Source organism: Patagioenas fasciata, chromosome 3 (genome assembly GCF_037038585.1).
Source record: "Patagioenas fasciata isolate bPatFas1 chromosome 3, bPatFas1.hap1, whole genome shotgun sequence".
In the NCBI taxonomy this organism is placed as follows: domain Eukaryota; kingdom Metazoa; phylum Chordata; class Aves; order Columbiformes; family Columbidae; genus Patagioenas; species Patagioenas fasciata.
Genome location: NC_092522.1, coordinates 6920600 through 6941201, shown reverse-complemented (window position 1 = coordinate 6941201; position 20602 = coordinate 6920600). Strand labels below are relative to the sequence as shown.

At 38.9% G+C, this 20602-nt stretch overlaps 1 protein-coding gene and 1 non-coding gene across 4 annotated transcripts in view; both read right to left on the bottom strand.

Annotated features, from left to right (window-relative positions):
* The window catches only part of MACROD2 (mono-ADP ribosylhydrolase 2), an 854364-nt gene that overhangs the window by 457929 nt on the left and 375833 nt on the right, over positions 1–20602 (bottom strand). The gene's annotated exons all lie outside the window — the stretch shown is intronic.
* On the bottom strand, positions 10688–10878 carry LOC136100700 (U2 spliceosomal RNA). Its single transcript, XR_010651237.1, has one exon. It is a non-coding gene; the product is annotated as a U2 spliceosomal RNA (small nuclear RNA).

The following is a 20602-nucleotide window of genomic DNA, read 5'->3' as shown; positions in this document are numbered from 1 at the left end:
TAACAAAACACTTCCCCCCCGCCCCCCCAGGGCTAACAACTTAATATAGTTCTGGGGTAAATGTCACATTAGAAATAACTGTAATCATATACAAACCAACTTTCTATGCCTACCGCTTGAATGCGCATGAAATGGAATAGTCTATATATTCCAGCAGCATCCAAGCAGTTTTTAAGTGACAAAGCTGAAACCTGTACTATTGTACTAAGTCAGACATTCAAGAGCACTAAGCAGGTTAGGAAGGACTAGGGGTTAAGTTCTATTGTAAAAGGTAACACCTAAAAGGAAAATATCATCCATGGGTGCCCCAGGAAAACCTAACAGCAACTATCTAATTAAAAAATAAATTCTAAAATTATATGTTCCTGGAGCTAACAAAGCTAAAAAGCTCCTTTTGAAAAATAGGTCAAGTGTCTCATCTCCATGTAACAGTGACAGAAGTATTAAACTGGTTGATTTAAAAAGAAGGGGATTATCAGAACACTTATTTGCACACGGCTATGCAGAAAATTCACCTCAAATGAAATTCAACAGAGCATTGAGTAGAATACACAAGTGAACCTGATAAACAACAGAGACAACCTGAAAATAAGCTATGAAGTTTCCAAAAAAAAAAAAAAAGCAATCAAAGAGGAAACCGCATATTTGAAAAGTGAAAACATGCAAAACTAAAAAGCTCGCACACCAAAAACTACCTAGTTTACATGAAAATAAAAAGGGTACACGGTGCGATGTTCACGGATAACTTCATTTTAAGATACACCATAACCTGCCTGAGAGAACAACTGACTGACTCAACCCGCACGTACTGCAGAAGGTAAAACAAATATGAACTAGCGTTCGGGTTAGGGCTGGAGATGAACTGCAAAATATGGAATCCCTGAATTGATCTGCACAGTAAAAATCACATTCCAGTGCTGTTTAATAATGAAGGAATCTGGAAGAGATTATCTGACTCTTTTTGAGCACACCATGGCCAAAAATCTACAGACAACATTTTCGTAAGTGCAAAGATACAGGGACTTAACTGTCAAGACAGGCACTGGGACAGCCTCAAAATTAACCGTTTTGAAGGTATTATTCTATAAACACAGCCTAGACATGTTCTGCTTTACCGTATCAATTCGATATGGGTGTGTTAACCGTGCTTCGTTAGATATGAATGACATAGTTCCATCAATCTTTGTGCTTGGATCCCATCCTTCTATTACCCTCTAATGTTGAGATGCTTATAGATATTATCATTCCAGCCACAGATACCCAGGAAGAGGTCTCAGGGTGTGTGTTTCCATCATTCATACTCCTGCTACGCATTTGCAAGATAGGACTCATCAGCTGCCACGTATGGTGAATAAACTTGGGGAATGGTTTCTTAATTTTGAACAACTTTTCTTCTACTGAATAAAATGAAACTCATTCTGAAGTTATTTGATTGTCCAAAATTGCACTGTCCATTAAAAAATGAATGACTTATTTCTACTAGAATGTAAGTTTCCCAATAGAAAAACTGAAACTGAAAACAGTAGCTCGGAATTATCTGATTAGAAGACCTATCCATCTCCTGAAACAAGATTTGAGAAAGAGAACACATGCAGAGTCCACACTTTTTTTTTCAGATATTACAATCCAAATCTTTCAATTCCATTAATCTGTATATTGATTCTTAGTTTCCTGCGAATACAAAGGCATGCTGGGGCACTTAACCTGCTGCATCACGTTGTAATTGAAGCAGCTGACGAAGACTTTCAAGTAGCACCCACAAACCAGCATTTTTCTGATAACTGTTTTGTTCCACTGCAGTTTGCCCCTCTAGGGGCTCCTCTTTTGAATGTACATTGTGAAACAAAAACTTCAGAACTTCCTCCAAATGACGTGCTTCTAACTTAGAGATTCAATATTCCAGAACTGGAACGTCAGTTCTCAGCAGTAGATGCTTCTCCCTCCTCAAATTCTTCCAGAAAATAGTAAAACAAAAAAAACACCATGCCATATCTGAGATACATCAGTCTGGAGTATATTCATGTACCACCGAACTCAGTAGTGTCTCTATGAGATTCTTGAATAGCTGCACTGTTCCACTTCAGAAATACCATCTCTGGAAGGTGTTTATACTACGTTAAACTTGGCTCCCCTGAGCAATGCATTGAAGGTAATCACCGGTACATCTGTTTCTGTCATATTTCAATTCATAGCCTAATTCAATTGCAAGTCATTAGCTATTTATCACCATGAAGTTCACATTATAAAATTAGAAAGGGCCAATGTAATCCTAACCATATAACAAAAGATACAGGCTTTAAAGGGAGGAAAGGGGAGAAAACCAAAATAAACCCTAGCCATCAGTCCCCCCGTAAATCACACACAATCAGTTCTGCTTGCCCATCATACCCCTGCATAACCCAAACCCCTTTGTTTTTTTACACAGACTTACAGAATATATTGCCATCCATATCAGTTAAGTCCATCTTTCATTTTTATAGTCTGGAGAGGAGAATTATTTAGTCAAAATAACATGAGTACACAGCTCTTGTAATACTGTTGTGACCTCGGTTTCTAACACCTACTTTGGAACATTACTATAACTCAAGAACTTTTTTTCACTTGCAAGGACATCTTAATTATCCCACCCGTGACATGAATGTTTTTGGAAGATAAAGTCTGTAATTAACTTGTTGCCAAACAATATGTTTACTGTCCTTGAAGGTCAGTTCTCATATAAAGACATAAGGACACTTAACTTTGGGGGATGTGTATTGTAACTGCCGTCAAACATTAACCAAGTGGTCATCCATTATCTACAGCAGCAGCAATCCAGAGGATGAAGATTATTTCAAGCACCGTAAAATGGCTGCATTAAAATAAACCTCTACTGAGGCTTGCAGCAAATAAGTACAACGAGAGAGACAGCGCTTGACCCATTGTAACAGGATTTGTTAGAAATTCCACTTCATCTCAGTAGTCAGTTGGTAGTGGGAGAATTTGCTCAAGGCAGGCAAACAAGATTGCTGCTGCGCTGTAGGAATCTGTCTTTACCGATTGCCCTTGTCAAGGGAAATTAAATTTTGAAACTGGTTTTAAAGATTTCACCAAAACAAGTGCAAGGGTTCCTTGCCTTGTTTAGGTCTGAATTTACACCAGAAACGTGCACGCACCAGTTTGATGTGCAAAGGGTAGTGGGGTGGCTATGGGTATAACGAGGTTTCATTAGCCTTGCAAAGCCATGGAAGGCAGCTCAGCGCTCCTGGTACAATTCCTACGCCTACGGAGCTCCCTGTTCCTGCCAAATGAGAAAGTAACTATGTTAGATTAAAGTTCTCCTATAACACACCTATTAATTGTACATTTGAGCTAGCTAGGAGAGGTACAAAGAAAAGAAAAGGATGAAAAACAGACTAAAACCCAGCAAAATTATAATAAAGAAACATATGTCAAGTACTTCTATGCTGTTGTGCCCAGTGTTAGTCTCTGACTCACATCCTCATCATTCTTCTGTATTTCAACAGGAAACATAACAGACACTTGGCCCTCACTTTGCCTTATACTTTGCTTATAGGCAGAGACAGATGGAGGGAATGGAGGGCAAAGAAAAGCAGCTAAGAAAATCAAGGAGGAATAAAATCATCTTTGTCCAACAAGAAATGCTTTTCTCCTCCTAAGCTCACAGCACACACTCTTCCATGTAGAGGAACAGGTAACAGCTGAGAACTTGTGTTTCTCTGCGAGTGTTGGACAATATAGGCACTACTTGTGAAGAAATGGCATATGGGAGAACCTAAACATGGCAAACAGGCGGGAGTGAAAAAAGTAAACAGGCAAAGAAATTCAGATGAGAAAAAAGGCAAAATGGAAATTATGAATATTCAAATACATGAGGGAAAGATTCAGCTACAGAAGGGAAAATAGTAAAAATTTAGAAAGGTAAAGACATGAGAAATTAGGAATGCCAATATCCCTGAACATAAGAACTGTAGGAGGACAGGGAGCCTGGAGACATCCACATGCAGGTCTGGCCACTAGCACTGCAGTGACCTGGTAAACAGGAAAGTTCTCCTGGCATATCACGGTCCATTAAAGAAGATATTTTGTATTTGTACCTCTCATGCAGAAGTATTTGATTCACAGTCTCTGCTATTCAAAAAACTCATGTATGTCAGCACTTCGGATACTGGCATCGCTTGTTCATGTTGAAACACGTACTATTTGCTGCTTTTCCCTTGAGAATAGATTAGATTTCAAATTCCCCCACTTGGTTACCAAAAGCGTTTCCATCAGCTGGAAACACTTTTCAATCCGTCTTGCCAACTTTTGACCTACGCTCGTTTCTTTTGGAAGGTGAAACCAGTCAGGATCAGGCATGGATAAGCAATTCTCCGATGAGAGCACGTCAAACAGACACACAGCCTTCCCGGGCCACAACCCAGCAAATGAGTATTTCTTGACAACGCTCACTTACTCGGAGCTGTTCATATGGAAGCAAATAACAAGAACCTATGTCACTCTGCAGTTTCTCTTGTAGATGAGTGTGGGCATCACATGTGCTATTCATTTTCTGAAATAATACTGGAGAGTGCTGTTTATATGCAGCCTATAGACCACCTAATTTAAAGAATACAGCATAAAGTAATTGAAAAAGGCATTTGTTTCTCCAGCACAAAATGAAGAGTCTGATTATTAGACAAAATAATTGACATACAGTTACACTATACGCATTTGCCTGAATACTATGTTATAATAAGCCATTATATGGTAAGAGAAGACTTCAGCTAATCTCAGCCAAGAAACATTATTCCTTCCCCACCATCAGAAGTACAAACCACATGCAAGTTGATTTTCGAATGAGCTCTGCCCTTCCTATGTGAAATAGAAGGCAAAGATCTGTTGCTACAGCTGGCTGGCAGCTCGTGGCACCTGATACCACAGCAGTATTATCTTTACAACACTGCAGATGGAGGTAAACCTACATCCTTCCTTGCGTCCTTCCCACCATTCCCTTTCACCATCCTTCCACACTTTTTATTTTCTTTTTTTCTTCTTTAAACAGGTCGTCACCAGTCCAGCTCTGATGTCTCTTTAATTTCCCCAGATGATCTGCTGACTTACTTGCGGTTTGCGGGAACGAAAAGCTTCGTGCAGGCTGGTTGCACCCAGCAGAGAATACAGATGCCTTGTTGCAGTGGGAGGAAGAAAATCAGAGCTGAAGTCATTATCCCCTTCACCACCACCACTCTCCATCCTCTGTGAAAACTCTCTGACAGCATTCCCCCCTTGTCTTCTTCTAGAGTGTCAAGTAAAATGAAAAGGTTAAACTTCAAGGCTTGTATGTGGCCTGTGGGTTAGATATCCACTTTGAAAAAGAAAAAAAGCCCTACATACAGCAAAATATTTTTTAAATCACAAAAACATGGAGGTTCAAGGACTAAATTTGATGCTTTAGTTGAATTACATGCAAAGTCTAGTACTACTCCCCAGAGAAATATTTAATATCATGCCTCCCAAACTGACTATCGGAAGCCAACTTTAGAATCGAAATCTTGTACCAGCATCTAACAACATGTCATAGGTTCTTTGAAACCCCATATTCCTTTACGTTGCTCTTCATATAAAAATATAGGGATAGTAAAACAGGAACAGGTAAGTATTTTCAACTTCAATCTGCTTGAGGTTTCCCTTTTTACTTTCTATATTTAGCATCTCCCTTTTCAATCCTCTTTCACATGCATTTCCTTTTCTTGTTCTCATGGAGAATATTTGGATGATCAAGCAGCCAGTAAGAAGTGCAGACATAGCGCTGTGAAAGCCTCTAAAACTCAAAAGCCTGCTGTGAACCAGACTTACCGGGATCACAGGCTACTGCTCAATTTCCCTCACAGCAAGAGCCATCGGTAAAGCTCCACGAGAAAGAAATGGGGGAAAAAAAGAAAAAGGGTGTTACTAAATATTCAGCTTCCAGTGCTCCATGCCAGCAAATGTCCCCTGGATGATGGATTGCCCTGCGTAGTCACCCATGGTTGTCACCCCAGGCTGAATCTGACTGAACGGAGCAACTTCTGGAGCAGTTTAGAAGCCTTTGCAAAACATCAGCTTTCAGGCTTTTCCAGTTAAATCAGGAGTATAGGGTCAAAATACACGAGCCTTAGTTTTGTGTTAACACCGTTAATGATCAAAACAACTCATTAGTTATGATTCATCTGTTTGTCTTGAAACACGTAAATGTCAGTACTGTCAGGAAAAGGAAAAGTTTATGATTAAGCTCCGGCCATGTTCATTCCTCATAATATCTGCTTGAAGATCTTACTTGAAAGCATTTTCAAAAGATTCAGCACTTGATATTCTATCCGCTTCATTGAGATAATATTGCAGAGAACTCACACAAAAGAACATTTATGTAGAAACATACACCTTTGCATTCAATATTGTTCTATGAAACTGCTTTGCAATTAGTTCAATTTTAGGGCAGAAAAATAATTCAACAGAAAATGATGCAAGATGACTCGAATAAGCATAGAAAGCAATAGCGTTTAAAGACATGCAAACATCAAGTCAAGGACCTTGTACAGCTCGATGGAAAGCTCGTGTGCAGTGCTCCATTGCCTGACTGTTTCAAACACAGACGGTCTTTGACATTTCCCCTCAAAGAGAAAAAGGAAATCACCTTTTTTTCCAGAATATACAGAGTAACTACACAATTCATATCATGATCCCACGGATAAAACCTCCAAATACGTCCCGACCATCAGTAAAGACCATTGAAGGAACTCCAAACAGTCATTTTAGGATGTTTGATTTCCATCACGTTCATCTGCATCTGAACACAGAATTAAGTCCTTCACATAAAGCATCATGGAACAGCTCTAGAACCAACAGGCACTGGCACTTTATTTCTTTTTTTGATGTATGAATGAGTTTTGTGTGTAGACACCTGGTGTGCTACCACGTCATGACTGCAGAACAGCAGCAGACAGTTATCAGCTCAGCCTTAATTAATTTACTCCCAAATGAATACAGCATTTAGAATGAAATGAATTGTAATTTTATCCTGGAAGACCACTTCACACAAATGGGACAAACTGTTGCCTGATTTGTATCTATTCTCCAATCATGCAGAGACTTAACTATAAGGAAACTTCAAACAATACTAAAGAATATCCAGCTGCTACTGCACATAAATATTGCATCTTCTTCTTCGGACAAAATCCTTTTGAGGGAAAGAGTCTAGCTGCTTAAGGCTTGTTTTTCTTACATCTTACATGGACATGCCTCAAACACTCATATCACTGTTCCATCAAATTTTAAATCACCTATGTGGAAATATCTACAAGTTCAACAAGGTTTCACTGCTTCTGTTCTGCTATTTTGGTGTTTTAATTGTGTTACTTCATACAGCAGAACGAAGTTTGACATTAGTACTGAATCTCATAAATCGTCACTTTAACGAAATGCATTCCCTAGAGGGGAGATAATAGAGGCCATATGAAAGGCCCCATTTTAACTTAAAACCTTCTCAAACAACCCTGACTGTTTTTAGAAAATCAATAGCAGGATTATGCTCTGTCTGAGGCACAGAAGAACTGAGGTATATTTATATGTTAGGTCATTTTTGTTTATTTTTTGATTGTGCTGGATGTCTAAAAAAACAAATATAAGGAGTCAAAAAGAAAAAATGAAATCAAATGTGAATTCAACATCAATTCAATAGTACTGACTTTGGGACAGAAGTGTGTAACTTCACACTGGAGATGTACAGTTAACGTTGGTTTAGGGATGTACAATCCTTATCATTTTTCTTCATCTCTTCAAAACATTTTACTAAGGAAATGGCCAATGCTATAACACAAAGACCAGTGTACAGCACATAAGTTTAAAAAAAAATAGTTTCACAATAATATCCAGTGATTGAGCATGTTAGAAACTTACACAGAATTTAACAAAGAGGAAAGTTTATCATGTTACAATGAATTCCACTAAACCGATTTCTTATAATTGTTTTTATAATTGTTGCTTTTATAAATAGTCAATTCAAGGCACCATAGGTATCACTCTCTAAAGGGAACCCAGCAATCTTACCTATATGGTCTAATTGTTAATTGACTAATGGAAGCTAATTTTTAAGTCAGAGCAGTGGAAATTTTGCTGTTGCGTGACAATTTACAGTAACGTGGGCTTATGTTTTGAATTTGCTAAGGACGCAGACTGGTATAGAACATTACGATAGCAAGAGGCACACGCAGTCATCTGCACAAAGGTTCAGATGTTTCTGCCCCATCCCAGGCCAGGTTGGACGGGGCTCTGAGCAACCTGATCTGGTGAAGATGTCCCTACTCATGGCAGGGGTGGCACTGGATGACTTTAGAAAGTTTTTCTAACCCAAATCCTTCTATGATTCTCACAACAATGTCTTCTTAAGAGAACTGCAAAGAGGAGGAAGCAGAAGCATTCAATTCTTTCAAGAAATCTGTCCAACTCTTCCCATGGCTCTCACCATTTCTTTCAATGTGCATATCAAGAAAATGCCACTGAGCCCCTCTTGAAGGATAAGCACATATGTCCCCATCAGCTCAAAGTAAGCGATGGATGCAGAGTTTTGTAAACACATTTCCATGCATTATCTCAATGTATTCTCTCTTCTGTGCTTTCTACTTACACACAAAAGCAAGACTTGGCTATCGCAAACCTCTCTACTTTTCCCCCAATGCATTTCTGCATGCTGAAAATCAGCACAGCAAAACACAGATCTTTATGTTTCTCCCCTGGCTGCCTCTGGAAGGCACAAATGCACTAGTGCCTTTGGCTTCACATAGATCACCTGGTTTTGGGGTATAGAACCACTCAGAAGTGGGGGAAGAGGGCAGGATGGATTCTACGCGGTTTTGGCTAGAAAAAAAGAAAGCCTGCAGTCCTATTGCTGTAGACAAGTGGGCCACGAATCCTCCCTTGCTCTGCCCCAGGAGACGCTCTTCAAAAGAACCAGCACGTATGTGCTGACCCCGGGGTAATGAAGATGCTCTTGAATGCCGGCCCATGTCACAGGTTTAAGTAGCCTGTGGGGTCCTGAGCTGCCCTCACCTCACCTGGGTGAATATAACTCACACTAAATTAATTTTCTCAGAGAGCGAAAAGAGAGAATCAATATTTATTCCAGGTTCAAAATGGTTTTCGCTTAAAGAACTCAGCAGTCTAGAAAAATGAGGAGCAATCATTTTGTTCCCATGACAAACAAAAGTTTCCTCGCCAGTAGACACCGCATATTGACAATAACCTGTGAGCGTCGTAGCACACATAGTAATAAGACGGTATTTTGCTGCAGTGGATTTCTATCTTGTAGACATTATTTTTTGGTTCCAAACAGAAATTTTAAATTTATCATTTTCCATTAAATATCAACATTAAAATAGTTCAATTTACAAACACTTGATTTATTCCCCTCCCCAGAGCATCAGCTTTAACATGTCCTAATTTAAGTACTGAGAACATAAATAATAACTAAGAAATCATCAGCTGATTCAAAATGCAAGGAACAGAAAGTTTGGGGTTCTTTTTGGAAACTACTATTCTATTGCAATTAATTTGGTTGCTCACCAAGCTACCACCAAAAATGTCACACCACATTAACTTTCTTTTTATTAACCATGGCAGGTCAAATAATTAAAAAACTGAAGGTGTCTTGGTAATGAGACTTAACTCAAGGACACTAATTTACAATGACATAGGTTCCTTCTTTCTGTATTACCTCACATATTTAGTAAGAACTCCTTGAAGGGTCAAATTCTTATGTCACCTAGAAATGATTTTGATCACTTTCTATCTGAACTACATTCGTTTTGCTTCCAATACAACTTCCAATTTTCACCCTGTCACATCAGCTTGCCATTTAATAGCTTGATTCTGTTTCTAAAGATGTCATAAACCACGCTTGTCATCACCTGCTGCATTACATAGACCTCAGCGGTAACTATGGTACAGGCCAAATAAAAGCAAATTGGTTCGCCACCGATTGCGACACGTAGGAACAGTTCTGGACCTCCAGTTTGTAAAACAGCATAAGCTGGGGTTTCTTCCATCAAAAATGTTTGAGTCAACCCCAACTCTCCATAGTTTTGGGGCACATTTCAAAATATGTTTTAAACGCTTGTGACAGCAGTGTTTCCTCAAAGGTATCAACTGCATCTATGACTTTCCAATGGTCTTTCATCAACCCAAATAGAATCCTACATGCACCATTCCACCATGATGTAGTAAGTTTCTTCTTTTTTTGGATTTTGGGGTTATTTCTGATTGACATTTTATCTATTTTTTCAGAAAAACAGCATCTGTAAGAGTGGTCAGTGAAGATAAAGAGCAATGGTGATGCAACACTCTCTCTTTGCCAAGGATGGGGGTAACCATATCGGTCAGTGCAAGGTAATGCCCAGTCCTGAAAGTGATACCCTGATGTTATAGCACTGGATATTACAAAATATACTAATATGGATTGAGTAGACAGTGAATGAAAGATTAAAATGCAATCAGAAATGCTATTTTATTCTCTTTTCACAGGGGTTTTATTGAGGCTCAGGAAAACCCCTGAGCTGAAAATAGGTGGAGATTAAAGGAATACTTTAGAGAAGGATAATCTATGCTTCTGGCTCTTCCCTTTGCACTCATCTATGCTCATTAGGGGCCTTGTTGCCTTTTTTTTTTTTTTTCCTTTTTCTTTTCATACCATTCTAGAAACACAGCAATAGCAGGTTTCATGCATGGAGAGGATGGTGTAAGCTCCAAGCACATTTCCCAGTCCCCAAACTCATTTAATATAAAATCCTCAAGTTGAGGACATGACAGATATTAAACTGATAGAAACATATGCTACGCTTGATCTTTGCCAAAAGGTCAAGAAGCAAACATGAGTCAGCGGACTCGATGGTTTGTTGGTCTGACTCGGTGAGCGCACCGAGCCTGAATCATCGCAAGAGTTTAACACCGCGGTAGCAACAATTATGTAGCTTTATCACTCAGATTTATTTCAAGAAGCTGCAGACAGAGTCCAAATAACTCACTGCAGGATTTCAATGAGCTCATGATTTCGCACACACAGTAACTGTTCCAGGACAGGAACTGGGGAAAGCTAACGATGCCACGTTCAGCCTCCCAAAATATTCCAGTCTTGGGCTGATAATTTTCTCTATGGGAAACTAAATAAGAAGAAAAAAACACCCAAAAGCCTTCCATGTAGCCTCCTGCTGCCTCCTCCACCCCCCCGAACACTCACACAACCTTCTGGTTTCTGAATCATTATGGGGTTATTTTAGAAACTTCTCCCCATGGGTTAGAGAGCAGCAAATCTCCCCTACAGAAAGTATTTCACAAGATTCTAAAAATTTGAGGGACTTTTTAATAAACAACATATGAAGGGCAGAAGTACATGCTGCAGTGCATTTTCCTAATACTTGCTGGGCTCATTAGAGCATCTTACACGCTAATTCAAAGACTACATCTCAGTCTTGTCAAAGCATAATTCTTAATTACTCTGTATCAAACTCCACCATAAATTAACACTGAAAATGTCCACACACAAAGAACGCTAAGATAATATGGCTAGAGCTTCAAAAAAATCATTCCTGTGTGTGGAGACTAAAAATGTCTTCGAAGTTAATGAGTAATAACAAAAGATGGTTGAGTAACTTGGAATAAGACAACAATTCCTGAAAAAATATTGTCATTTTCAAAAATACTTCATAAACAAGCTTGGAAACCTTCTTATTCCCCATTATGTTTTCAGTCACTCATTATAATCACCAATTATTTATAAGAATAGAACAGTAGGTCAAAAGTAAAAGGAAATGTATTGTCACAGCAGAAATACCCAGCTAATATACTGATGTTGGTGTTCTGAGCTGCACAAGAGAGCCAGCCAACTATAAGGTAATTGTTTTACTTTAAACACAGAGTATTCAGTGACCCAGGATCAGAAAATCTACTGGATTTCAATGAGTTAAAATATCTTAATAGCATAGCTTTGTTCTTTAGTTTAATCACCTTCCCCTAAGGCTCCGAACAACATTTAAGCATGTGCTTAATTTGCTCCTGAAGTCAACAGAACTTTCAGTGAATACTGGAAGTGAAACACGTGCTTAATGAGATTTACTGAATCAGAACGCGTGAAAACTGATGTGAGCAGAATCAAAGCCCAGAGGCATTAGTCAAGTCCACCCTGCGTCTCCCTAAAGATATAGGACCTCCAAAACAAGAATGAGAATTTTGTAATTATTACGACACGTCTACTGTACATCCGTATTTCCGAAATTCTTATGTAGCAAAACACATGTCAGACTTTATAGATCTTTAAAGTAGGAAAAGGCAAAAACCCTTGAATTATCCTAAAATATTAACTGGAATCTTTTGTGGCATTTTGTTTGGTATCAGTATTTAAGCAATGCCCTTTGGCACAAGACAACTGTTGATTTGTCTCATGGTTCCTCCAAAAAGAAGATGTAGTACAATTAAAATATTTATATTTGGGGCAGGAGGGAATGGAGGGATGGAGTTACCATATACTTCAGCTATCTGTTCCTCAGTGGAAAAGAAGGAATGTAATCCGATATTCCTATCTCACCTCCTCAATCATTCAGGCAAACTGTGTAATCCTCTCAAACCTGCATCTGAACCTGCATTATACCAGATGCTCCTCATTCTCAGATTAAATTAAATTACTTGCAGGCCTTTAAGCTCCCTTTTTTATTACTACAGACTACCATTTCTTCCCCGTGTAGAGGAGTTCAGTTTAACAAATAACTCAACAATCATTGTACGCAGCATATAAAATATAAAACTATTCTTTACTATTGTGTGACATTTAAATGGTGTTAGCATTTAATTGAATTGCAACTAATAAATATTTTCCTTGACAGTAAACATTAGAAAATAATATTTAACTCTAAAAGAAATATTATTTAGATTCCACACTTGCTATAAATGGTCAAATCTGACTTGGCAATATTGTAGTTATACAGAGGAGCTGGTTCTGACATCAAATGTCAAAAAGGCTTTTCTTTTTTTTCCCTTGTCCAGAAAAACAGTCTACTGGACAAATATTTATTGATTTCTCTTAACAATATGCTGCCACCAATTCTTTCTCTAAAATACTATCAAAATCAGCAAATCTCTGAAGCCAAAAATCTGCAAATTTAGATTTTGACTGTATCAATTCCACCACCACTATGGCAGCCATTAGCATGGAAGGAGTTAATCTTCCCCACTCTTTTTAGGAGCAAAAAAGGCTGCAACAGCTGTCACTCAGGTGATGAATACAAGCTGCCAGCCTTTTAAACAGCAGGTACAGCATTTGAGCTCTGAATTAATTAGCATTCAGAAAGCCTAAACACTGCTTGATAACACCGCAAGATAATTTTTGTCCCTTCCTGCAAATTAATACTGCTATTAAGATGAGCAAGGACACAATGCAGATCGTAATTGTACCCATTAAACAAAGTTTCACAAATAACAAATTAGAGGTTCTAGCCAAGAATGCATTAAGGCAAATAAAGCATCTTCGCTTTTTCACGGCATTCACAAAAACACACAGAGTATGAATTCTTGTGTAAATGCATGAAATGTGTTCTGCGCATAAGCACAGGCTTCTCAAAAGTTCCAATTTCTAAATGCTTAAATAGTGGCTTTGTCTCAAAAAAGCATTCAGGCTACTTCCACACAAGAGCCTCTTTGAACATATGCATGTACACCGAAATTACAATTTAGCAAAGCCTTGGAGATTATACTCATAACATCTTAAAAAACAAGGCCTCCACCAAACGCTGTCACAGTGCGGCATCAAATCTGGCATGAAAAGCCTTCCTCCTCTATACATCATTTCATTGAAATGGTGAACATATTTTAAAAAGCACAAAAATGATTGATGTCAGAATTTAATGATGTTTAATAAGTGGCCATCTGTCAACAGTCAGGGAGTAAAAAAGGAACACATTATTGGTTCCCAAAAGATTAGAAATATTGATGCTAATTAAAAGGCACATTATCATTATCTCAAAGCGATGTCTAAACACTAATCAGACTTCAAGTCCAGACCTATGGATATGGATATGAGTGATCATGAGTGATCATCTTTAAACAGGGCTTGTAATAGCGTATGGATCAGAACTGGGCAAGCAGCAGGTAACTCCTGACTGGGGGGCAAGCAAGTCAACCCTGAGCTGATATATGAAAAGATTATTTACTTTTTAGCTGAAATCTTTAGAAGAAATCTCCAGCGCATTTTCACAAAGAACTGCAGAAGAACTATACTAGACACTGCATTTCGCTATTTATGTTTTCCAATTTTCTGCACACAGTATTTGAAAACAAAATAAAGGTTGGCATCAGGGTGTCCAAACGTAAGATGAATTGCACCATACTAAACTGCAATGTCCTACGTATTTTTAGCCAAAAAACGGATTGATGTCACATGCGAATGAGGGACGCGCATGGGAAATTACGACTGAAACTCACGCACAAAGGAATAAAATCCATCAATATAGTGTCTGTGGAGCATTTTTGACTATTTATGTGTTTAAGAACTCCCGTCTGGGGTCCAGGGCTGCTTCGGCTCATCGTGCTGAGTGCTACGGAGGAACAAGGTACATAAAGGTAGGTGGTTCAGGCTGCGGCTAATGCTTGCCTGGAGCTCTGCCTTCAACATTAATATTCAGTTTATTACCTTTTAAAATGTGGTATTTATTGACATTTTCATAATTCATCTCGATCGGAACCTCTTTTAAGCAAACAGCCCTCTACTAACCTGAAAATCCGCACTCGGTGTTTGAACAGAAGCAGCCAGCAGCCCATAACATGCTTTTTGCCTTAATATGTAAAAAGCTGACAAGACTCTTGGCATTTATTGCTTGCTGAGAGGCAAAGTTATAGGCCATTGGCAAATGTTTCCCTGCCCTAGGGATACAAGATATGACCCCACCTCACACGTCATGCAAACTACATGTACAGACCCAGGTACGGCAATTCTGACTCTCTGAGTCTTGCTTGTCAGCTTAACAAGGCCAGTTGAGCACTTTCGTGGTGCCAGAGGAAAGGGGCAGGCGAGTGATCCAGGATGCTCCAACGCTGAAGATAAGCACACACACAAAGCAAAAGTCATACTGGGAACAGCTGGAGAAACTGGGGATGGGAGAACCACACAGAAAATACAAAAAAATGGCAAACAGAAAGTGTCACAATGTCACTGCAGAAAAGTGCAGTGGCCCAGGGGCATGAGTACCCATATATAATTAAGACCAGCCATTTTTTCCACCATATTTTTAACAGCAAACTTTCTCACCTGTAACTGCCACTATCAAATTACCATCTCCACAGCGCAAAGCCACCTTTAGTCTTCCTCCTCAGGTCAAGGAACCCATTCATCACCGCCAAGTGAAGCATATTTCTATTCTTACTTGTCATTTTCAAACCATCGCTTCACACAGGTGTGACCTCTGATCCTGATTTTCCTTCCAACACTCCCTTGCCATACTCTGACAGTTCTCCATTCTCTCCTCCCTAAGAAATATTAAAAGACTTAAGAAAGATGGTCCCTGGTTCTGATTACCCTATTCCAATCTAACTCCTTGATCTGCAGCACAAACACTTCAATCATTCTGGCATTTTCATTGACTCAAATTAAATGCAGAGCTGGTAATTATTTCCCAATCCCCATGCCCTTTCATACACAAGTCTTCTGCCTTACACAATGACAAAGTATAGGATGTTTCAAAAAGATGGACTCAATCTGAAATCACTATATCCTTGAAACCAGGTCCATCTTTTTGAAACACTCCATGTTTCCTCTCAGTTCCTTAAACAGTTCAGATACTTCAGATACGCTTTGGATATGAATCTGATGCAAGGGAACTCTTAAGTAAACCTTGTGAGGCTTACCCAGTACTAATTATTAGAAATTACAGTGTTTTTATAATGTTGAGCTCCATATAACCGTACGACTGTTCCACTGATTTACAGGTTCCTCAGGGTGATGATGAGCACCAAGTACAAGATCCCTCATATCTTGCAGCCTTTTAAAAGTAAATTCAGTGGAGCTGACACCAAATGGGAAATTCACAGTATTGTGAAGGTAAAATTTGAGACATGTTTAGACAGACATACAGAAATGAAAAAAATACCATCAGTATTCCAGTTTCACTTACGTTATTTACTTCCATATTCACTACATTTGTTTTAAACTGTCAGCAAATTCTTTATCCTTTGTGCTTCACAGATTTGCCTTCTGCCTCTGTGCAACTGTGGTACATTGTATAGCTGTCAGAGCAGAAGTGGAATGTATTAAAAGCTGGATAATTGTAAGTTGGGGCATATGGCACTAAGGAGACTGTAGGAGTTAGAGGGAAGAAGGGGGTTTTGTTTTGATTTTTTTCAGGAGTCCGGATATGACTAAAGCTTTTTCCGGTGAGCAAAGAAAATACCCCTTGTTTCTTTGTTTCTCCACAATTTTTCTGGGGGCGGGCATGAGGAATGGGAGAGAGTGAGAGGAAGAAGAAGAGAGGAAGGGAAGTTTAACATTAATTCTAATTTACAAGAAAAATAACAAATACTCCTTCTGGTTCTCTTCTTCTGTCCCCAGAAAACACGTTCTGAAACAGCATGCATTACACTGAGGTTTTGCAAAAGCAGCACAGAAACGAGCTAGCTGCTGTGTAAACATGTCAGACTTCATAGCCCACACACATTTAAATGACCAGTGCAGTTCGCTCTTCTCAAAGGTATCACTTCAAGCTGGTTGCTGACTCAAGACAAGAGCGCAACTCTGGTCGCACTGAGTTTCTGAGTATTTTCTCTGCAGCTGCAGGTTTTCTGTTTGTTTTGCTTTTTTCCACCTTTTTCATATGAAACCTGAAGTACAGTTTGGCAGCACCGGGCTGAATTTGCTGCCAGTTTTCTAGGGTACAGAATCCCTAGTAACACAAAGCCCTGACTATCTCCTTGCACAATAAATAATCAAAATTTTACACCATGATCTTCCTTTAAAAATACGACTATACCTTTCTATCTCTCAGTTCGAGCTGATCCTTTCTGTCAACTGTGTTTCATCAGTAACAAGTCTGCCTGCGACACGTTAGGTCCCGATGCATCTCTTAACAAATCCCCCGCGCACGGCGCATTTCACAGAGTGCACAGGGTGCAAAAAGGACCAGAAAGGCTGCGCTTTCACATGGAAGACACTCATCAAACGAGAGGATGGGAGAGACACAGCGCTGCCAGGGAAGTCCAGGTTACGTATTGCATTTTGAGTGCATAAGCAGAACAGAGCAGGCATATTTGTATTCTCCAACACCTCTTCTGTCGGCTTCAATTATTGGTCACGTGCTTATTGCTGTCATGCGGGAAAGCTGACCCAGGCGATCTGTGCTTCATACTCAGCAATTCTAAGCAGCTTTTTTTTCTAGGCTTTAAGGGCTAGCATTGTGTAACTTGCTCTCTAGGACTTTCCTCCTCCCCTCTTCTTGTCCCTACTTCAATTTTACGCTTGTTCACTTTGCCCAACACGAGGCAGTAAAAACTAGACGAATGTTTTTGCCAGGAGTAAATGATCAGAGGCTTCCCTGGGTTTTGCAGAAGCAATAATGGGAATAAACTCAGTGACAGCTATTTGCTCTCCCCACTTTCAAAACCTGCCTGTATCGCCGTGCAGAGCAGCCCATTAACATGCAGTTGTGCAGGGGGATGGCGACGGACACCAGCTTTCCTGCTTCCCGGGCACCTTCACCCACCTCTCCTGCAAACTGCTGCGTGGCCACCGTCTTCCACTTTCTCAGGGCAATAGCTCCATTTTAATCTTGTCGACAAGGAAACAAAAAGCGCACTTAAATTCGCCATAGGGACCCTTGACACCTAGAGGGACATTTCTTCCAGTAACTTTGGATTTTAAACCAGTTCCCACAGGGCTCTCTGGGTTTCTCAGAAACATTCTGTCAAGCCAAGAGTTTCATTCACTCAAAGACTGAAAGCGCTGCAGAAGTTGCCCCTGATGGGCGCAATACTGAGAGATTACAATGGCCGTGTAATCAAAAATTATAGGTACATTATATGGTAGAGTAGCACGACACAGCTAAGCACAGCAACACATTCACTCATACACTGCAACGTTTTAAATCCTTTCAGATTCAGCATCTTATAACACTTCAACAAATACAAATTACACGACTTACCTATAATACCTTTTCAAATAATTCTATTACTTAATTAAGTTCTATATAGTTATTTCATGTTATAATCAGCTGAAACATCCAAAGTATACTGTATAAAATCTGACCTTGGGCTTTCTGCTGAAATGCTGGTATTGCAAAACACCCACAGGACATTCATACTATTGCAGACACTTTAGAAAAATTCATAAACACAAGTCTATTAATACTGGTTCGTATATACAAAACTCTCATATGAACCAGAGGCATTCACTAATAATGTGCATTAATGGGCAGAAATTTCTTCACATGGAATCTATAAACCTTCGAATACAAGATAAATACTTTGCTTTTGTGTAATAAGAAATGACAAAATTTTGCTTTTGTTGAAACACTTGGACCTAATTTTCATTATGAGTATCTCAATGCTTGTACCAAGCACAGATGGGAAGAAGTATGAATTTATTTTATGCTCTCTTTCATACAGTCATAGCAATATAAATTTAATTTATTGTATTTTTGCTAATGAAACTTGAGATCCATTCATCTGGGGAAAATATGGGAAGAAAACCCAGATTCCTGAATGGATGTTTCTTGTTTTGGTAAAAGAAATTAGGCCACAGGCACTTTCCACACACCTTGAAATTAGGTGAGATCCTGAGGGCTTAAAAAATGAAAAAGAGAAAAGGGGCTTCTGAACAGGTTTTCCCATCTGCTTTCAGAATGGCTGGTAAATCAGATTTCAATGACAAAATCAAGGAAAAAAAAAAAAAGATAAATGAAGAAGTCAAGTGACATTATTTACTAACTGTTCCGAAAGAGCACAGAACCAAACAACTCCTCCTCTTTTCCCAGTAGAAAAGCCAGCCATGCTATTATTTAAGGGGGACACTTGTCTCTCTGAACAGCAAACCTACTTCACCTAATAAATGGGTTTGAAGTGCTTATACCCAGTAACTTTAGCTGAATTTAGACACCTGTTTAACTTTTTTCTTAACTGAATATGAAAGCAAAAAGACCTATTTAAAGAGACCTTAAAAGCGAATCAGATCTGCTGGAGGAAGATAGTACAAAGAATAAACAGAAAATTGCCCAAATTCCTTATAACGGTCAAAGACTTTGGTTTTTCAAGGCACCTGGTGATCTAAACGAGTCCACTGGGACCACATGGCATGTAAACAAATCAACATTTTGTTTAAATGTCAATCACCAAGATCTTTCCATTCAAAGCCAGGTCAGCTGCAGCGGCAGCTGCTGAAGTGGTGACACCCCTGTCTGACATGGAGGCCAAGGTGTGGGTGGAAATGCCATTCGACTTCTAAAACATCTCCCTAAAACCTTACACTTTACACTTTTCAAAATTTACACAAATAAACGTTATATTACAATTCCTGGGGACAACCTCCCCAATTCCTTCCTCCATCTTCTTCTCATTCAAACTGTTGGAGGTTAAAACCCCAAACCTTTCAACCAGTACAATGTATGAAACTTCACCCTCTATTGCTCATACTTATACATTTGACCCAGTTTTAGTGACATAATGAAAACTCTTTGAGAAAAACACAAAAGGCATAAAAAACAGTTTTCCTGGTCATACCTTTAACTGGGCGGTCAAATTTTATGTAGCTTTCTTTAATGAGGTTTCTTTTGGTATGAAGAAACAGCACTGAGCTTTGCTAAAAACAGTCTCAATTTGTTAAATAGATTATGAACTGCGAAGAACACAGAAAAACAGGTTCTTCCTCTTACCCACATATGAACACATGACCAAGTTGCAGGTGATAAATAGTCACGAATAACAAAATCCAGTCTGCTTCACTGCGAGTGAACAAGTTATGCACATAATCCCTTTCCTAGATACTCCTAGCACATGGCACAAGAATTTTAAAATGTGTTGCATGTGATGGTTCTCCTAATAACTTTAATTAAAACACTACCAGAAGTTATAATGAAAAAGGATTATATATCTTTTTAATACACTAAAACCTCAAGTTCCTGTTCTTTTACATTCCGGTAAAAAAGAAATGAACAATGAAGCCACATTTTGGGATTTAAGATAATCGCAAGATTTTAAGTTGAAGGGCAGGAAAGAGGCTTCATTTTAAAATTTGCTTTTAACAGATACAAGCTCTATGTTCCTTTACTTTTACAAAGACTTCATCCAAATTTTCACCCTTTTAAACTCCAACATTTGTCCACAAGCTGCATTTTTCTTCTGCCCCAATGTAAGTGACAAACACGGGCTCCCCCTGAATGATAGTTAATAGAAAGTTAATAGCTTTATTGTAATTTCTGGCTGTCTTGTAACATACTCTAGATTTTGCTCTGAATGCAAAATTCTTAATATCATCCTCGTTTTCATGGTCAAAAAAATCTTTTGGGCTCTATGATCACATCACTAAAAACTGAATGGTGATACCCATAGGAGAAAAACTTAAGCAAAG